This window comes from Vanessa atalanta, chromosome 8 (genome assembly GCF_905147765.1).
Source record: "Vanessa atalanta chromosome 8, ilVanAtal1.2, whole genome shotgun sequence".
Lineage (NCBI taxonomy): Eukaryota > Metazoa > Arthropoda > Insecta > Lepidoptera > Nymphalidae > Vanessa > Vanessa atalanta.
Window position 1 is genome coordinate 12437050 of NC_061878.1, and position 14363 is coordinate 12451412.

General features: G+C 32.0%; 1 protein-coding gene across 2 annotated transcripts in view; it reads left to right on the plus strand.

Annotated features, from left to right (window-relative positions):
* Window positions 1–14363, plus strand: part of LOC125065831 — a 59705-nt gene that overhangs the window by 28437 nt on the left and 16905 nt on the right. The window contains exon 1 of one of the 2 annotated variants that reach the window (XM_047673675.1): window positions 5486–5657. The exons of the other annotated variant lie outside the window; for it this stretch is intronic. The gene's annotated coding sequence lies outside the window, so the exon portion shown is untranslated. Of the gene's footprint in view, window positions 1–5485; window positions 5658–14363 lie in introns of those variants that run through there. 2 annotated transcript variants of the gene reach the window in all.

Here is a 14363-nt window from a genome sequence, read left to right on the forward strand (position 1 = left end):
TTTGGGCATTATATTCAACGTCGTTAGTAGCTGCAGTAAGTATACATACTACTAAATATAAACGTATATAAATTATATTTAAAACTAATAATAAAATATACTTAAATAGATATATTAAAATACGTTAAAGTGTAATGTTTAAAGCTTATGTATAGGACAGATAATGTATACAAATATTATAAATTCGATAGTAACTCTGTCTGTCCGTCTGTTGCTCTTACGTGGCCAAACGGCTGAACGCAATTCAATGAAATTGAAACAACCTAAAACTGACGAAAAACAAATTTGATGACCTCCGTTGTCGAGTAGTGTGTACACCGGTTTTCGTGGGTACGCCACTCCGAGGTCCCTAGTTTTCTATATTGTCTCGGGTCTGGGTGTTTGTGGTACTTCCGGCGTTACTTCTGATTTCCATAACACAAGTGCTTTAGCAACTTACATTGGGATCAGAGTAATGTATGTGATGTTGCCCAATATTTAAAAAAAATATATATATATTTTAACAAACATAACGTAAGCGGCAACTTATAAATAAATCCAAGTATTAAAGTTAGTTCATATAATGAAATACCCTTTTCGTTCCTTTGCCTTTTCCTTCAGTCAATATTTCAACCATTGATAAAACAATGAGAAAAATATTCTACCAAATGTTAATAAATGTATATCCAAGCAAACAACTGATAGATATAAGTTTTTCTATACACAGGATGTTAGACTTGTACGGTTCAACGCCCCCCCGTTACGATTAGGCCATTCGATAAGCGGATTGTTTTCATTATTTTAATGAAAAAAAAAAACTTTGTTTTAATAAGTGTATTGGTGACTGAAATCTGAGACAGTGTCATTTGAAAATTATTTAATAATTCGTGTTGCCCATTGAAATAATCACTACACTCTATTATTCCATATAAATGTAAATCTATATATTTGTATGTTGTAAGCCATATTGCTCAATACAAGATCACATACATGATAAAATTTCGTGGAATAAGTACTTGTTGATGATTATGTAATTCAATTATTGGTACAAGAGTAACTACTGCTTTCCTCGCCCGTTCTTTTTTCCGAACCGGCGGTAACTTTCCACTGGATATAATCCTGTAAAACTTAAAAGTGTCCGTTAAAAACCTACTTAATTGAATGGTATTTAAATCTCGGTTCCTAAAACAAACGCTGATTCTATCGCCACACTCGTCGCCAAGGATTGGCACACAAGTTTAGTAGACCATCTACTGCGCTCGCAATAGTAAATAGACAAACTCTTACGAAATACGGAAACATCACCATATATCTATACTGGATTATCTTTGCGTTGGAAATACTTCGCCTAGCCTACTTCGAGATAAAAGTAATTTAATGGCATTTATAAGTCATACAGTCTTATGAGATGTTGGCAACAGACTCTATCTCGGGTAATGTGCTGAGTGTCTGAATACTACTAGAACATCTCTTACTAATATTTTCAATGCAAAAATGAGCCTGATATTACGCTTGCATGTCAACTACTGTTACTCGAAAATTAAGTTTTGTATACAAGTTGTCAAGGGTACAGAAAAGGTCAATATATACCCAACGTCTACCATCCTTCATACGGGGACGAAGCTGCTGGCAGAAATGAGTTATGTAAAATGCTTCGAGATCGGAAGTTTGTGGGCTATCTTTGTTTTGCAATGAATTTACAAACGTTTGATTAAAATTATCTATTCAAAGTGTAATTATTTTTAGTTTCTAACGTAACACAGTAATTATATGGTAATCATTTTTAAATCAACCAGCGTAATATTATGCTCCATTTTAATTTGCGACTACAGTCCTTAGATCTTAGTTAGATTATTTCGAAGTCTATCCCAAAAAATATGTTTAAAACGCCTCATGCCTACTTCAATTATGATACACTATTATTTGTGCTAGCCCGTCTGGGTAGGTACCGCCCACTCATCAGATATTCTACCACCAAGCAAAGCAACATACAAGCAGCAGTACCCAGTACTGTTGTGTTCCGGTTTGCAGGGTGCGTGAGCCGGTGTAACTACAGGCTCAAGGGACATAAAATCTTAATTCCCAAGGTTGGTGGCTCTTTGGCGATATAAGGAATGGTTATTAATTACAGCGCTCTTGTTTATGGACGGTGGTGACCACTTACCATTAGGTGATATTTGAGGGTCCACCTACTTATATCTAATATTAAAGTACTAACGTTTAGAAGACTAGATTTGGAGTTAATTCCACCACACTGCTCTCATGCGGGTACAGTAGTAAATTTTCAATCGATACGTTCAACTTTCCACGAGTATTTTTCCTTTATCGCAAAACACGGGAATCTACGTTTAAATTAAACATGAAAATTTAATGGCCCTTACTTACTAAGAGTTTAAACCAGATTCTTAAGCCTTCAGTAACTTCTCTATTTTCTGGTATAAAGTGTATTTAGTTTCAGTAGTTTTTTTCATAAGATGATCATTAAACATTAAAAAAAAGGTGCGTGTGCATTTTCAAAATCTCAAATCCGTGTGTGACTAAAATGATCCAGCTCTTCGCTGAGGTGTGCGTGGTATTGAATGTTAAGAATAGACAAATTACTCCAAGGTCAATAGTTGTACAATTGCTAAAGGCACTATATCATTCGAGATGAGTAATTGTAATTGCTTCATTCTTATTTAGTAGTGTAATATTAAATAGTATTCTTTGTTTGCTGGAGCCGAGATAGAAGAACGGAAATAACAATCAATCGAAAAACAATTCCGATCCGATATAATAATCTGTTTGTTATGACTATGTCAAATTATTAAAAAGTAGTAAAATTTGTAGTCTAAATTTAATTGTCTTTGAAAGCTTTATGAGTAGTTTCTATTACATATAACTCGGTTATAATAAAAAAGTATACAATAAATTAGAAGTTAAACAAGAAGAAATAACTCAATAATAATAATAACATATTTCTATAGTAGAATCTATTAGAATCAAATAAACATCAAACATATGTATATATTAATTATTTTTGTCATAGTACGTATATTATATGAGATGACGTCTGACAAAGAAGTATGGAAGAAGACATGCTGCGCCGACCCCAAATAAAACTGGGATAAGGGCAGGAGGATAATATTTATTTATTTAAGATTCATCAGTGGTAAATACATCAACACGTACAAAGGTATACAATTTCAATACAACTTAAAACTAAATGCATTACCTATTAAGGTGAATACCACTTGCAAAGATAAAGTTGGAGATGACAAACTTACAAATAATTAATTGTTATTAAATCAAGGTTAAAAATGACAAGAATTAACAATAATAGTAAAATAGTAACATATATAATATAAACAAAATAAATTAGTTCGCTAAAAATTTTGACAATATTTTTTTGTAAAACTTGTTTGATGAGTCTCCAAAAGGGTCTAAAACAGCACTGTGCTCATTCAAATTAATCGTAGTACGTATATAAAAATAGTATTATAAAGTATATACAAAATAAATGAGACTTTTTTAAATGTGTAAACTGTAAGTATTTCAGAAACAAAATCAACGATAAAATATATAAATATATATGACTGATGAATCAGAGCTTACTTGAATAAAGTAGATATATTTTGATTTTGATTTCACTGAATTTTTTAATTAATTAGACATACAATTAGGTTGATCTTCTTCAGGAATATTATTAGAGTAGTCTGAGATGTTTTAATTGTCTGCTATTTACCTGTACTGATATCGTAAATGCGAAAGTCACTCTGTCTGTTGCTCGTTCACGTCCAAATCTGTTTTCATGCCTAATACCTAATGACTAACATCTTAAACGCGAGTAAAGCCTCGGGCGGCAACTAGTCTTCAATGATCCCGTTTATCATCGCGAGAAATCGGTTCAGAGAGCGCGCGAAGCTCCCGGTCGTGACCACGAAAGGTGTAACTTCATCGTTAAAGCCTGATAATTAATTTAAGTTTCTTTTCTAAAGTGCATAATTTAACGAAACTCAATTATATTCATGAATATAATTACATAAAATTTTATAAGATACGAGCAAGATGTCAGCCTGTTTTCTGACTGTTTACATCTAAATCCTGTCATGTTGATTGGTTTAGAAGTTTATGTACTGCAGCGCTATCTAGTTTCGCGTTACCAAACAAGTGGATAACATAAAAAACTTCTACGTGAAACAAAACACATGTAACCTGATCGGGTGCCAGCATTCATAGTGGTCAGTCAAACGCTATGGAAGTCGATTAATCCGAGAAATATCAACATTATTTTTTATATATAACATAAAATTTATTAAGAGAAAAGTAACACAAATCCAACCCGAAGAGAACTTAAGCTGCTTTCTTAAAAATCTTAATCTGACAGTTAGCGGACAATATTATCTTGGCAGAATAACTTGGAACAAATAAACCTTTAAAAGTATAAAAATGTATAAAGATTATTAATCAAAAAATATGGATGTATACAAATATGTCTTCGATTGAAACATAAATAAATTAAAAAAAAAAAAACAAGTATACACGCTTGTATTTTAAATGCCTTTCATTCAATTATGGATTGTCATTCGATTTATATAAAACTGTCAATATGTGCTGTTATCAATCACGCACATATGTGTGTGATCGGAACTTATGCATTTGGTAAAAAACTGATCTATTTTTTAATTATTGTGAATGTAATGCTTTACATTATATTGTTTGTATTTAATTAGCCAATCAAAAAGTAACTGAAATGCTTCTATATTTAAATTTTAATTGACTTAAAAATCTCGTTATTTATTATGCCTAATCTTATATTTACATTTTTTTTTAGATAACATCTTTTCGTCGGCGTGTAGATACACTGAGAGGAACTGGCAATAAACTCAGTAGTTAAGCTTTATAAGGGACCAACAGAGGCACGTGAAAAATACTTCTTTGCCGGAATTAAAATTACATGCAAATGACTAATTACACTAATAATAATTTACTTATTAATCATAATAGATCCAAAAAGATCGACTCTTCTTAAACACAAAACACAGCAATTAATAATTCAATTAATACTCAAGTAAATGTAAACTGTAAAAATTTATGGCACACACATATGTCTATAGTTATCATTAATTTATTTCAAAAAATATGGCTAAAAGACATTATTAATCCAATTTCCCCGTAATGGTTAACTTGAGCTGTTAATATACGCAAGAATAACTCGAGAGCACAGAATCGTACCGTCTCATACAACAATCACGATACCAATATTGTAAAATTTACTATTCAATAAATTCAACTATTATCGTTTCAAGTAAATATGTATTAATTAATGACAGGAAAAACCACAGCTGTCAACTAGTACTTAAGATCTAAAAAGACATAGGACATACATACTGTTTACGTTGGTTTCCCCCACTATCGTCCCGAATGGATTTCGCGAACCCGGATGTGGTCATCTACCGTTACTTGTAAAGTATTTAGTCAATAAATACATATAAAAACGCCTGTACATAGAGGAGAACCTATTTTAGTTCAGCTTAGCAATTATTGTTGAACGCGAGTGTTTAGAATAAGGACATTTATCAGTGTTGCCATAATAATATTATCTGTAATTTACATTTATTAATATATTTTTATTTATTTATAATATACGAAGTGTTTGTTGTGGTTTTAGTGAAAGGACTTACAAAGTTTGTTTGCAAGTAAGTATAATATAATAATTTATTATAAATCAAATTAAAAAATTAAACCATGTACTCACTGTTCAACACTGTTCTCATATTTATTACTTAAATAGTACGTACAAGAAAAAATAAATGATTTTATCACTTCAAATATTACTTTGGTGTTTAATATCCAATTATTTTTGTTCTTTATTGTTATTTATTTATATGGTAATCGCGCAAACCACCAATAAAGAGTTCATTTAATGGCAATATTTTACACGTCACAATAAACCGTTGCAATGTTGCCTTTTTTTTTAAATGAGAACAGGAAGGCAGAGATCCAAATCGGCCACGTGAAAACATGTGGCCAACTGCCTTGCGGTCACCGTCGAAACCATGTCGTCGGTTTCATTTTAAAGCATCCACTCTATTTCTTAGTAATAATATCAAGGGAAAATAGTGGGTCTCCCGCGAAACTTCGCATTTATTCAAATAATTTTGTAGGACTTTCGTACCTTTTTTCCTTTCTCTCAAATTAAGTCTTTGTTAAATTACACATCTACGGCTGGAGCTCTTCAAAATGAGACCATAGCCGATTTTTTATGAGCAACTACCGTCCCATAATCACTGGCTCACTCACTGTATCACAAAAATTGGCTAACGCTATTAATATATAAGATTACAGCTTATGAAATTATAAATTCAAAAAAAGAATGAGGTCATTTGGACGGTTGTATTTTTTATACTTGTTTCTTTCGAACTCCGTCATTTACGAACCAATTTGATAAATTAGTTTTTTGTTTGTTTCTAGTTACTTTAATTCAGTCAGTTTACCCATTATAAATAAAAAAAATACCTGTTTTATTTGAAATAGATAAATAAAATTCAGCATTTCCCGTTTAATGAAAAATGCCGAATCCTTAGCATTGGAATCTTAATTACGAAATGCTCCGTTTGCCTATCTACGTAAAATTTAAAAAAAACATCATAAACGGTCTATTATGACAATTATATTTATTGCTTTCACTGTTAGGCTGGATTCAATAGAAGAACCGTTAATAAACTAATCAGACATTTTAGTTCGGTCGGTGGTAACAGTTTCAGACTCTTTAGAAGACTAATGAAAAGATCTAGGTCGAAATAAAACAGATAACAAAAAAAGAGTCACGATTGACAAATAAAGTTCTCATGAATGAAGCCTCCGAAGCAGCCAATGTTAAAGACTGAAATATAAACAATTGCATTGAAAATAATAAAACGGTATAATAAAACGAAAAGACCCGCATTTCTTGTGCCAGTTCTTCTCAGGTCTGAGGTATTCCTTCCAAACCGTTGGTGTAATTTTTTGACAATTAATATGATAGTGTAATGATATTTTCTGATCTTAAATTAATCTAATTAAATGATTAATTTAGAAAGACGCTAAAATACTGTTACTATTATAGCGTAGCACTGGCAACATTACCATTGATCGGTGTTGCAACTAAAAAAAAAGTTACTTTTTGCTATTTACTTAAACACATAAAAAACCTATATAACTTTTTAATTACGTACATGTATGTATGACGTGATTAAAAAACCTTTATTAAATAGGTTCCGTGGATACATGCAACCTTTCACTTTATCTTAGAATAATTGAATCCTGAATGAGTAAATCGAAATCCCGCAGTTGTCAACCCGGACGTCCTCCGTCGATCCGGTTCGTGTTCTTGATAAATATTTAGATTAAACAATTATTGAGAACGATTTGATTATTTCTTATGAACTATTTATTATATATATTATCATATAATTATGAGACGGTGCCACGACAGATAAAAAATCTAGTCACCTATGGGCGCCCGTAATATGTAAAACGTCGAACATCGATCGTTACAACGTCGGAATGACTATTGAATTGAAATAAATTTTAATTAAAGAAGATCAATTTAATAAAATATACTTTTATTATTATTATAATAACATATAGCATACGTGCAACGAAGGTAGTAGAGTGCGGTGTAAATATTAAGTTATTGAATGTAGAAGTTTCAATCCTGAGGAAGAAAGCTAGCAGGAATACATACCGGTGCCTCAGACAGATGCGTCTCCGGCCGAGACTGTCATTCCATCGTACTATAAAAATGAGTTATTAAAGACTGTACTTGCCCACGCCTTCACTGCAATATTCATATCCCGCGCTAGTCTCTGAGATTGACCACCGTATCCGAAAACGGCTGTATTAAGTAAAATATTTTATCAGAAATACTTTTTTTTTTTGTAATTCGACAAAGACAGTTGCACGGAATACATTTCGAATAACGTGCTATAACAGTTCGCTTTAAAATATAATAAAAGTTTAACGATTACATTAAAAAGCGATTTTCACGTAAAGGAATAATTTGATATCAACGCAAAGCAATTGCATACCAACCGTCGGTATTCGCACTCACCTCGCGTTCGCCGAATAAGGAGAAACTATATCGACTTGAAATTTTTAAAACTCTCAAATAACTGGAATATTTAAAGCATAATGAAAATGAATATCATTTTATATGTAGATCAGTAAGTGTAGCAATGCGGTAAAACGCCAAAACTCGGTACCGCGACAATGGCTTCGGTGAATTCTATCGTAATTACGTCAAAATAAGGTCCGAAGTAGCTTGATTGACTGACGAAAAAAAAAAAAAATCGGAGCATTTATAATTGCTCGGTATTAAAATCGCGGACCAGTTAGCCCTTTCAAGGCAATATTCGGTTGCTAAGTGATTATTAAAAAAAACCAGTTGATAAACGTCGGTTTTAAACGAGTATTTTATTGTTGAAAAATATTTATAAACTCGGCCTTTGTTTATAAAGTGGGACAAAATAAAACTAGATATCGAAATTAATTGTTCGAAATTGTGTAAACAACTTAACATTATCCTGGAATAATAAATTTATATTGTAGTTTATTTTGAATACACTTAAAATATCATAACCAGCTGAACAGAAATTCACGAGCATAAAACATTGAATAAATCTAATTTGTAAGGATTTATAACCTTACTCAAGGGGTTTGATATAAAATGTGTTTCAAGGATATACGTTGTATATCAGTCGTATTGTTACATAATTTTGTCGCCTTATAAATGTTAAATAACCGATGATATTGATATTTTTCCTGTGTCATATTTTAAAATGTGCATTTATGACGACCTCCGTGGTCGAGTAGTGTGTTCACCGGTTTTCATGGGTACGCCACTCCGAGGTCCCGGGTTCGATTCCCGGCCGAGTCGATGTAGAAAAAGTTCATTAGTTTTCTATGTTGCCTTGGGTCTGGGTGTTTGTGGTACCGTCGTTACTCCTGATTACCATAACACAAGTGCTTTAGCTACTTACATTGGGATCAGAGTAATGTATGTGATGTTGTCCAATATTTATATTTTATTTATAGAGGGGTCTCTCAAATAAATAACTATATGGAATTGTCAGCGCACCAAAAAAAGGAAAATAATAAAATTATTGCTTATTAAAATAATAAACCTAATAAATTAATATTGAGTTAAATAAATAAAAACATCTCATTTTTTTATATTTTTTTTTTTTTCGTTTTAGTACTGATTTTATATGTGTGAACCGAACTGAATTTTATACCTAAAATCAACAACCTTCCTTTCTTTAAAGCAGAGGAAGCAGCGAAATCTAGTAATAGTAATATATATATATAGTTACTTTAATAAAAATATAACATGACATGTAAGTAGTTCCATTTTGAACTTTAAGCCAACTAATACACTATGTGAATCTACAAATTAATAAATAACACCTTAATTTTGCAAACAGAACCTCCGTTATTTAAATTAAGATCAAAAAGTAAAAAGAAAATATATCCTTAAAAAATCAATTACATTTTGTAACATTCTCGAGAACCAATCTCAACACGACGGGTACCGTTCGTTGTAATCTCTAAAAACATCATTTATGAAACAATTCTAAAAATCAAAAGGGTATTACATATCGAAGTGGAAACAAAATTAATATTATTTAAATGCATAAATACCTTATTAATATTTAGAGAGAAAGGGGGAAAAGAGGGGAGAGAGAGAGCTCTTACGTTTTCACAGCCAGTTCTCACGGCCAGTTTTCACGGCCAAACCGCTGGCCGAATTTGATAAAATTTATTATGAAGCAAACTTCCACTAGGAAAGACATACTTTTTATACATAACGTCTAACGACCAATACAACGACAACAACAACGAAATATCTTATCACCTTTTAATATATCACGATTAAGGTGAAACGCTAAAAAATAGTATTGCTGATGTCGTAATATTTTTATCCGATTTGTTTACTTTGAGTTTATCTGGAGCAAGTCGGCGCAGAATATGATACTTGGGCTTAGGGTAGTACGATATATTCGTGTTTTTGTAATGAATGAAATGAGCGAACGAGTCCAAAATTTACAAGATCCTTATAGTTTTTTATCAAATTCACATGAACACGCTATTAAAAAAACAGGCGGTAGTAAATATTAGAGTATGACAATAAGTCACAGGAATTAAGAAGTTAAAAAATCATTATCAGTTTTTGTACAACCACTCCTTGGAACCAGCCTTTGCCGGCGGTTTTTCCGAACCGATACCACTTCGAGAAGAGAGCGGAAATATTCCTTAAAGGCCGGCAGTGGACCTGTAATCCCGCGGTATCGCTGAAGTTCATGAACAGTGGTATTTACTTTCCATGGAGCCTCCTGCTCGTTTACCACCAACATCATAAAAAAACACAGATACAAATAAAATGATAAAACAATTAATCTAAATTAAATTAAACTATAAATGACAGTTAAAAATTAAATTATACACTAATTATTAAACAAATTAATAATTATACAGTAACTATTTTTAATTCTTATTTGTATATATATTTAAGCACTTAATGCTATCAACCTTCTTGGATGATAAATATAATTATTATTATTATTATGTACTATATCTTCGATGGACATTTAACATGACACTAGAAAAAAACCACACGCTTGTAGAAAATTAACTCTTTTTAAAAATATGTATCGAAACATACACGTGTAATTATTTACGAGATAATGAAAGGTTACCGTTTGTAAATAGATCGTTTATTAATAATTATATGTGTAGTAAATAATCATAATCTACATCTCTACTAATAGTACGAAGCTGGCGGGTTTGTTTGCGAACGCGAATCTCAGAAACAAAGTACTATTTAAATAATTATTTTTGTCTTTACATATAGACTATGTTCGAGATACATAAAAGCCACTTAACGCTTGATGCTTGTTGTGGTTTAAAAGGCTGTAGATCCCAAGGTCCTGGATTAGAACTCCAGTTCGGGCCTGTATTGGATTTTTGCATTATGAAATCTTCAGTAGGAGCCTGAAGAGTGGAAACTGTCAGTTTTAACAGTCGTGTACCTTAATTCTCCGAGGTCGTGTTTGATTATGAGAGTGCGGGAATAGAGAAGACTGCACTTTTGTGTCCTATAATAATAATAATTGTTTCATAATGTAAAACATATCTAATAAAAATAATAATAAAATAAAGTAATGAGCATGTGCATGTGCTTTCAATTGTTAACTCAGCCTTTAAACAATAATAATTATCACTGGTAGGTCGTAGGAAATCTAAATAGGGGGTGGACGTACCCAGGCGGGCTCACGTAGACTAACCTAACATAAAACCTAGAATAAACTAACTAACCCAACCACCAAGAAATACCTGAATTATTTGATGGCGCGTTAGATTTTGAGAGAGACTAGAATGAGCACTTAATATTGACGTAGTTGGCTAGTCTCATTTTAATTGGTAGTCAATCACTACATACTACGTAGTGCCGTGCATTTGGAGAGGCCTATGTTCAGCAGTGGACGAAAACGGGCTGATGATGAGTCAATCACCGTGGTCGATATCGGTTATGATTAATACAAAAACCCGACTGAAACCACGTTAAAAAGATAGTGTCGCGCCGTATGCGGAATATAAAGAAATTGATGAATAACAGTTAGTCGTTGTGCAATTACTTCGTTCTGATTCAAAACGTAATTGCAAATATATTATTACTACTATTGCGTTATCAGTCATTCGTTATGATAATACGTGTTAAAATATTCAACACTAATATGTTTACGTCTAGACTTTATTTAGATTTTCTAGGTTAATTTAACATAATCGTACGAAGGACCTTTATCATATAATTTCCTGGATGACCGTGGTTAGCGAGTTAAACATTTATGATTCAAATTATATTATGAACTAGCTATGCCCACGACTTGGTGCGCCATTGAATTTAACAAAAAAATATTGTTATAGCCTAAGTTACTCCTTATTAAATCAGCTATCTGCCAGTGAAAGTCCCGTCAAAATCGGTCCAGCCGTTCCAGAGATTAACCGAAAAAAGCACACAGACAAACAAACAAAAATTGAAATTGAATAACATTTTTGTTTATGTACCGTGTACATAAATATACATTTAGTAAAACACGGTTATTTTAATATTACAAACATACACTCCAATTTTATTATATGTATGTATAGATAACGCTTGATACGTACATATATCTAAATGAAATTAAAATGACCCTTGAGAATATTGTGGTAGGTATTCTAAGAACCGAATGAAATATAATATAAAAACAAATGATACTTAATTAAAGTATACTTTGACTAGCCGTTTTGAATCTTCTCTTAAAAGGATTATATTAAACTAACGATGTAAAACTATCACCCGTTTTAAATATAGATACTACCGAAAAGAACCAGCCAGGAACTCAGCACCCTTTTCCCCAATCGATTACAAAGTTATGTTCATTGAATTATACACAAATACACCTGCCTGAAGATTTAAAATCGATGGATTTGACGTTAAAAACATAAAATAGACACAATAAGAAATTTATATACTAAACTAGCTGAACTTGCGGCTTTACCCGCGCGAAAATTATAACACACAAACTTCCGATCACCTTTTTACCCCTTTAAGCGTGGAGTTTCGTTAAACCTACCTGTCAAATTTAAATTTTGTAAGTGTTATAGTTTCAGAGATTTCGTGAATAATCAGCGAGTGCTATTTCGTTTTAATATATTGTATAAGTGTGTTGTATATGTGTTTATTACACACACATGTATACGCGTTACGTAACGTGAATTCGTTTTCACTTTTTTGTCTTAGAAATAGCACAAAATAAAACATATAACGCCTAGACATGATACCTATGCCAACTATTTTATTAACATACGTGTTGGAAACCTTTGAAGAAATAAGTGAATTTAATTTAGATATAATCTTATCTAATATACCCAAGCCGTATCAGGAAATATCACTGCTGGAATATATTAACGTCTAACGTATTATATCGCTGTATTGGCGTTAGTAGTGTTTAAAAGTGCGTCAAAACTCCAGATGGAAATCTGGAGTTCCGCCTCTTACATTTACAAGGAAGCCGTTTTTGAAAATCATGCATCACGGACGTGTAAATGGGCCATGTGTGCAGTATCAATCGTTCCTCATATCACCAATGCGCACCAACCTTGGTAACTAATGTGTCCATTGTGCCTGTGTTTATACTGCCTCAGTTACCCTTAAAACGGAAACACAATATATATTTAGAGTAAAAAAGCATGACTGTATAGATCAGCTTAATAACCCTTTCGTTTAATAAATTTAATATTGACCATTGTTACAGTTTAAAGCCATATAAAGAAGTAGTTTATACTTTCGGTTTCGCCCTCGTTTTAAGGGGATGTAGGTTTTTGGCTTAAAAAAGTCTGAGTCTTATCTTGAAATTAAAGCTTGCTTCCTACTAAATTTCATCAAATTTGGTTTAGCCGCGTAACACAAAACCCACACACGTAGACAGACTGACAAACAGAATTAGTTTCACCTTCATAATATTAGTATAGATTTTATTAGAAATATATTTAACATTTTGTTGTAATAATAAAGTCAACGATTCAATGTCAATTTATACTTGACTATGTTTTAATAAACAAATACGTTGTTGAAAATTTTTTGTGCATTCGTATCGGACCTCAAACACACAGACACTGAAGTGCCACTTTAAAAACTAAAATATTTAAAAATATCTAAATTCTATACAGTCATGAAAATGACACCGAAGTACGATCTCCACAGAGCCTTTGACGAGAATATCCAATTTCGGAATGATACAACAAATTTACATACGAAACCAGAGCAGAGTTTACAGAAGTTTTAAGCCAAGAGCGATGAAACAATTATTAAAGTAATTAATAGTGTTTCTGGTAAGACATACAAATAGCCAAATTTCATTGTATCTGACTATCTGATATCCTTACGTAAATTGATGGACAAGCGTAACTTCGAAAATATAGCAATATAATCTACATAACGAAACGTTTATAGCTTTGTATTTGAAAGGTAAGGGATACAACATCTTTGTTCCCAAGGTTGGTAGCATATTGGTGATGTAAAAAATTGACAAATATTTCTCATAGAATCAATATTTATGGCGATGGTGACCAATTGCCATCAGATGACTTATTTGATTGCGACTAAAAATAAAGAACTCTTAACAAAGCAATCATTTCATGCAGTAGTATAAACTAATGCAGCATCAAAACCTACTCCATATAAAGATACGCCTTTGACTACACCAAGCGGTGATATATTCACGAGCTGTAGATTTTGTATGAACAAAGTCTAAACTCACCAAATGTCTAAGAAAATTATGGAATATACCGTAAGTCGATTTGCGTCATTTCGCGATTGA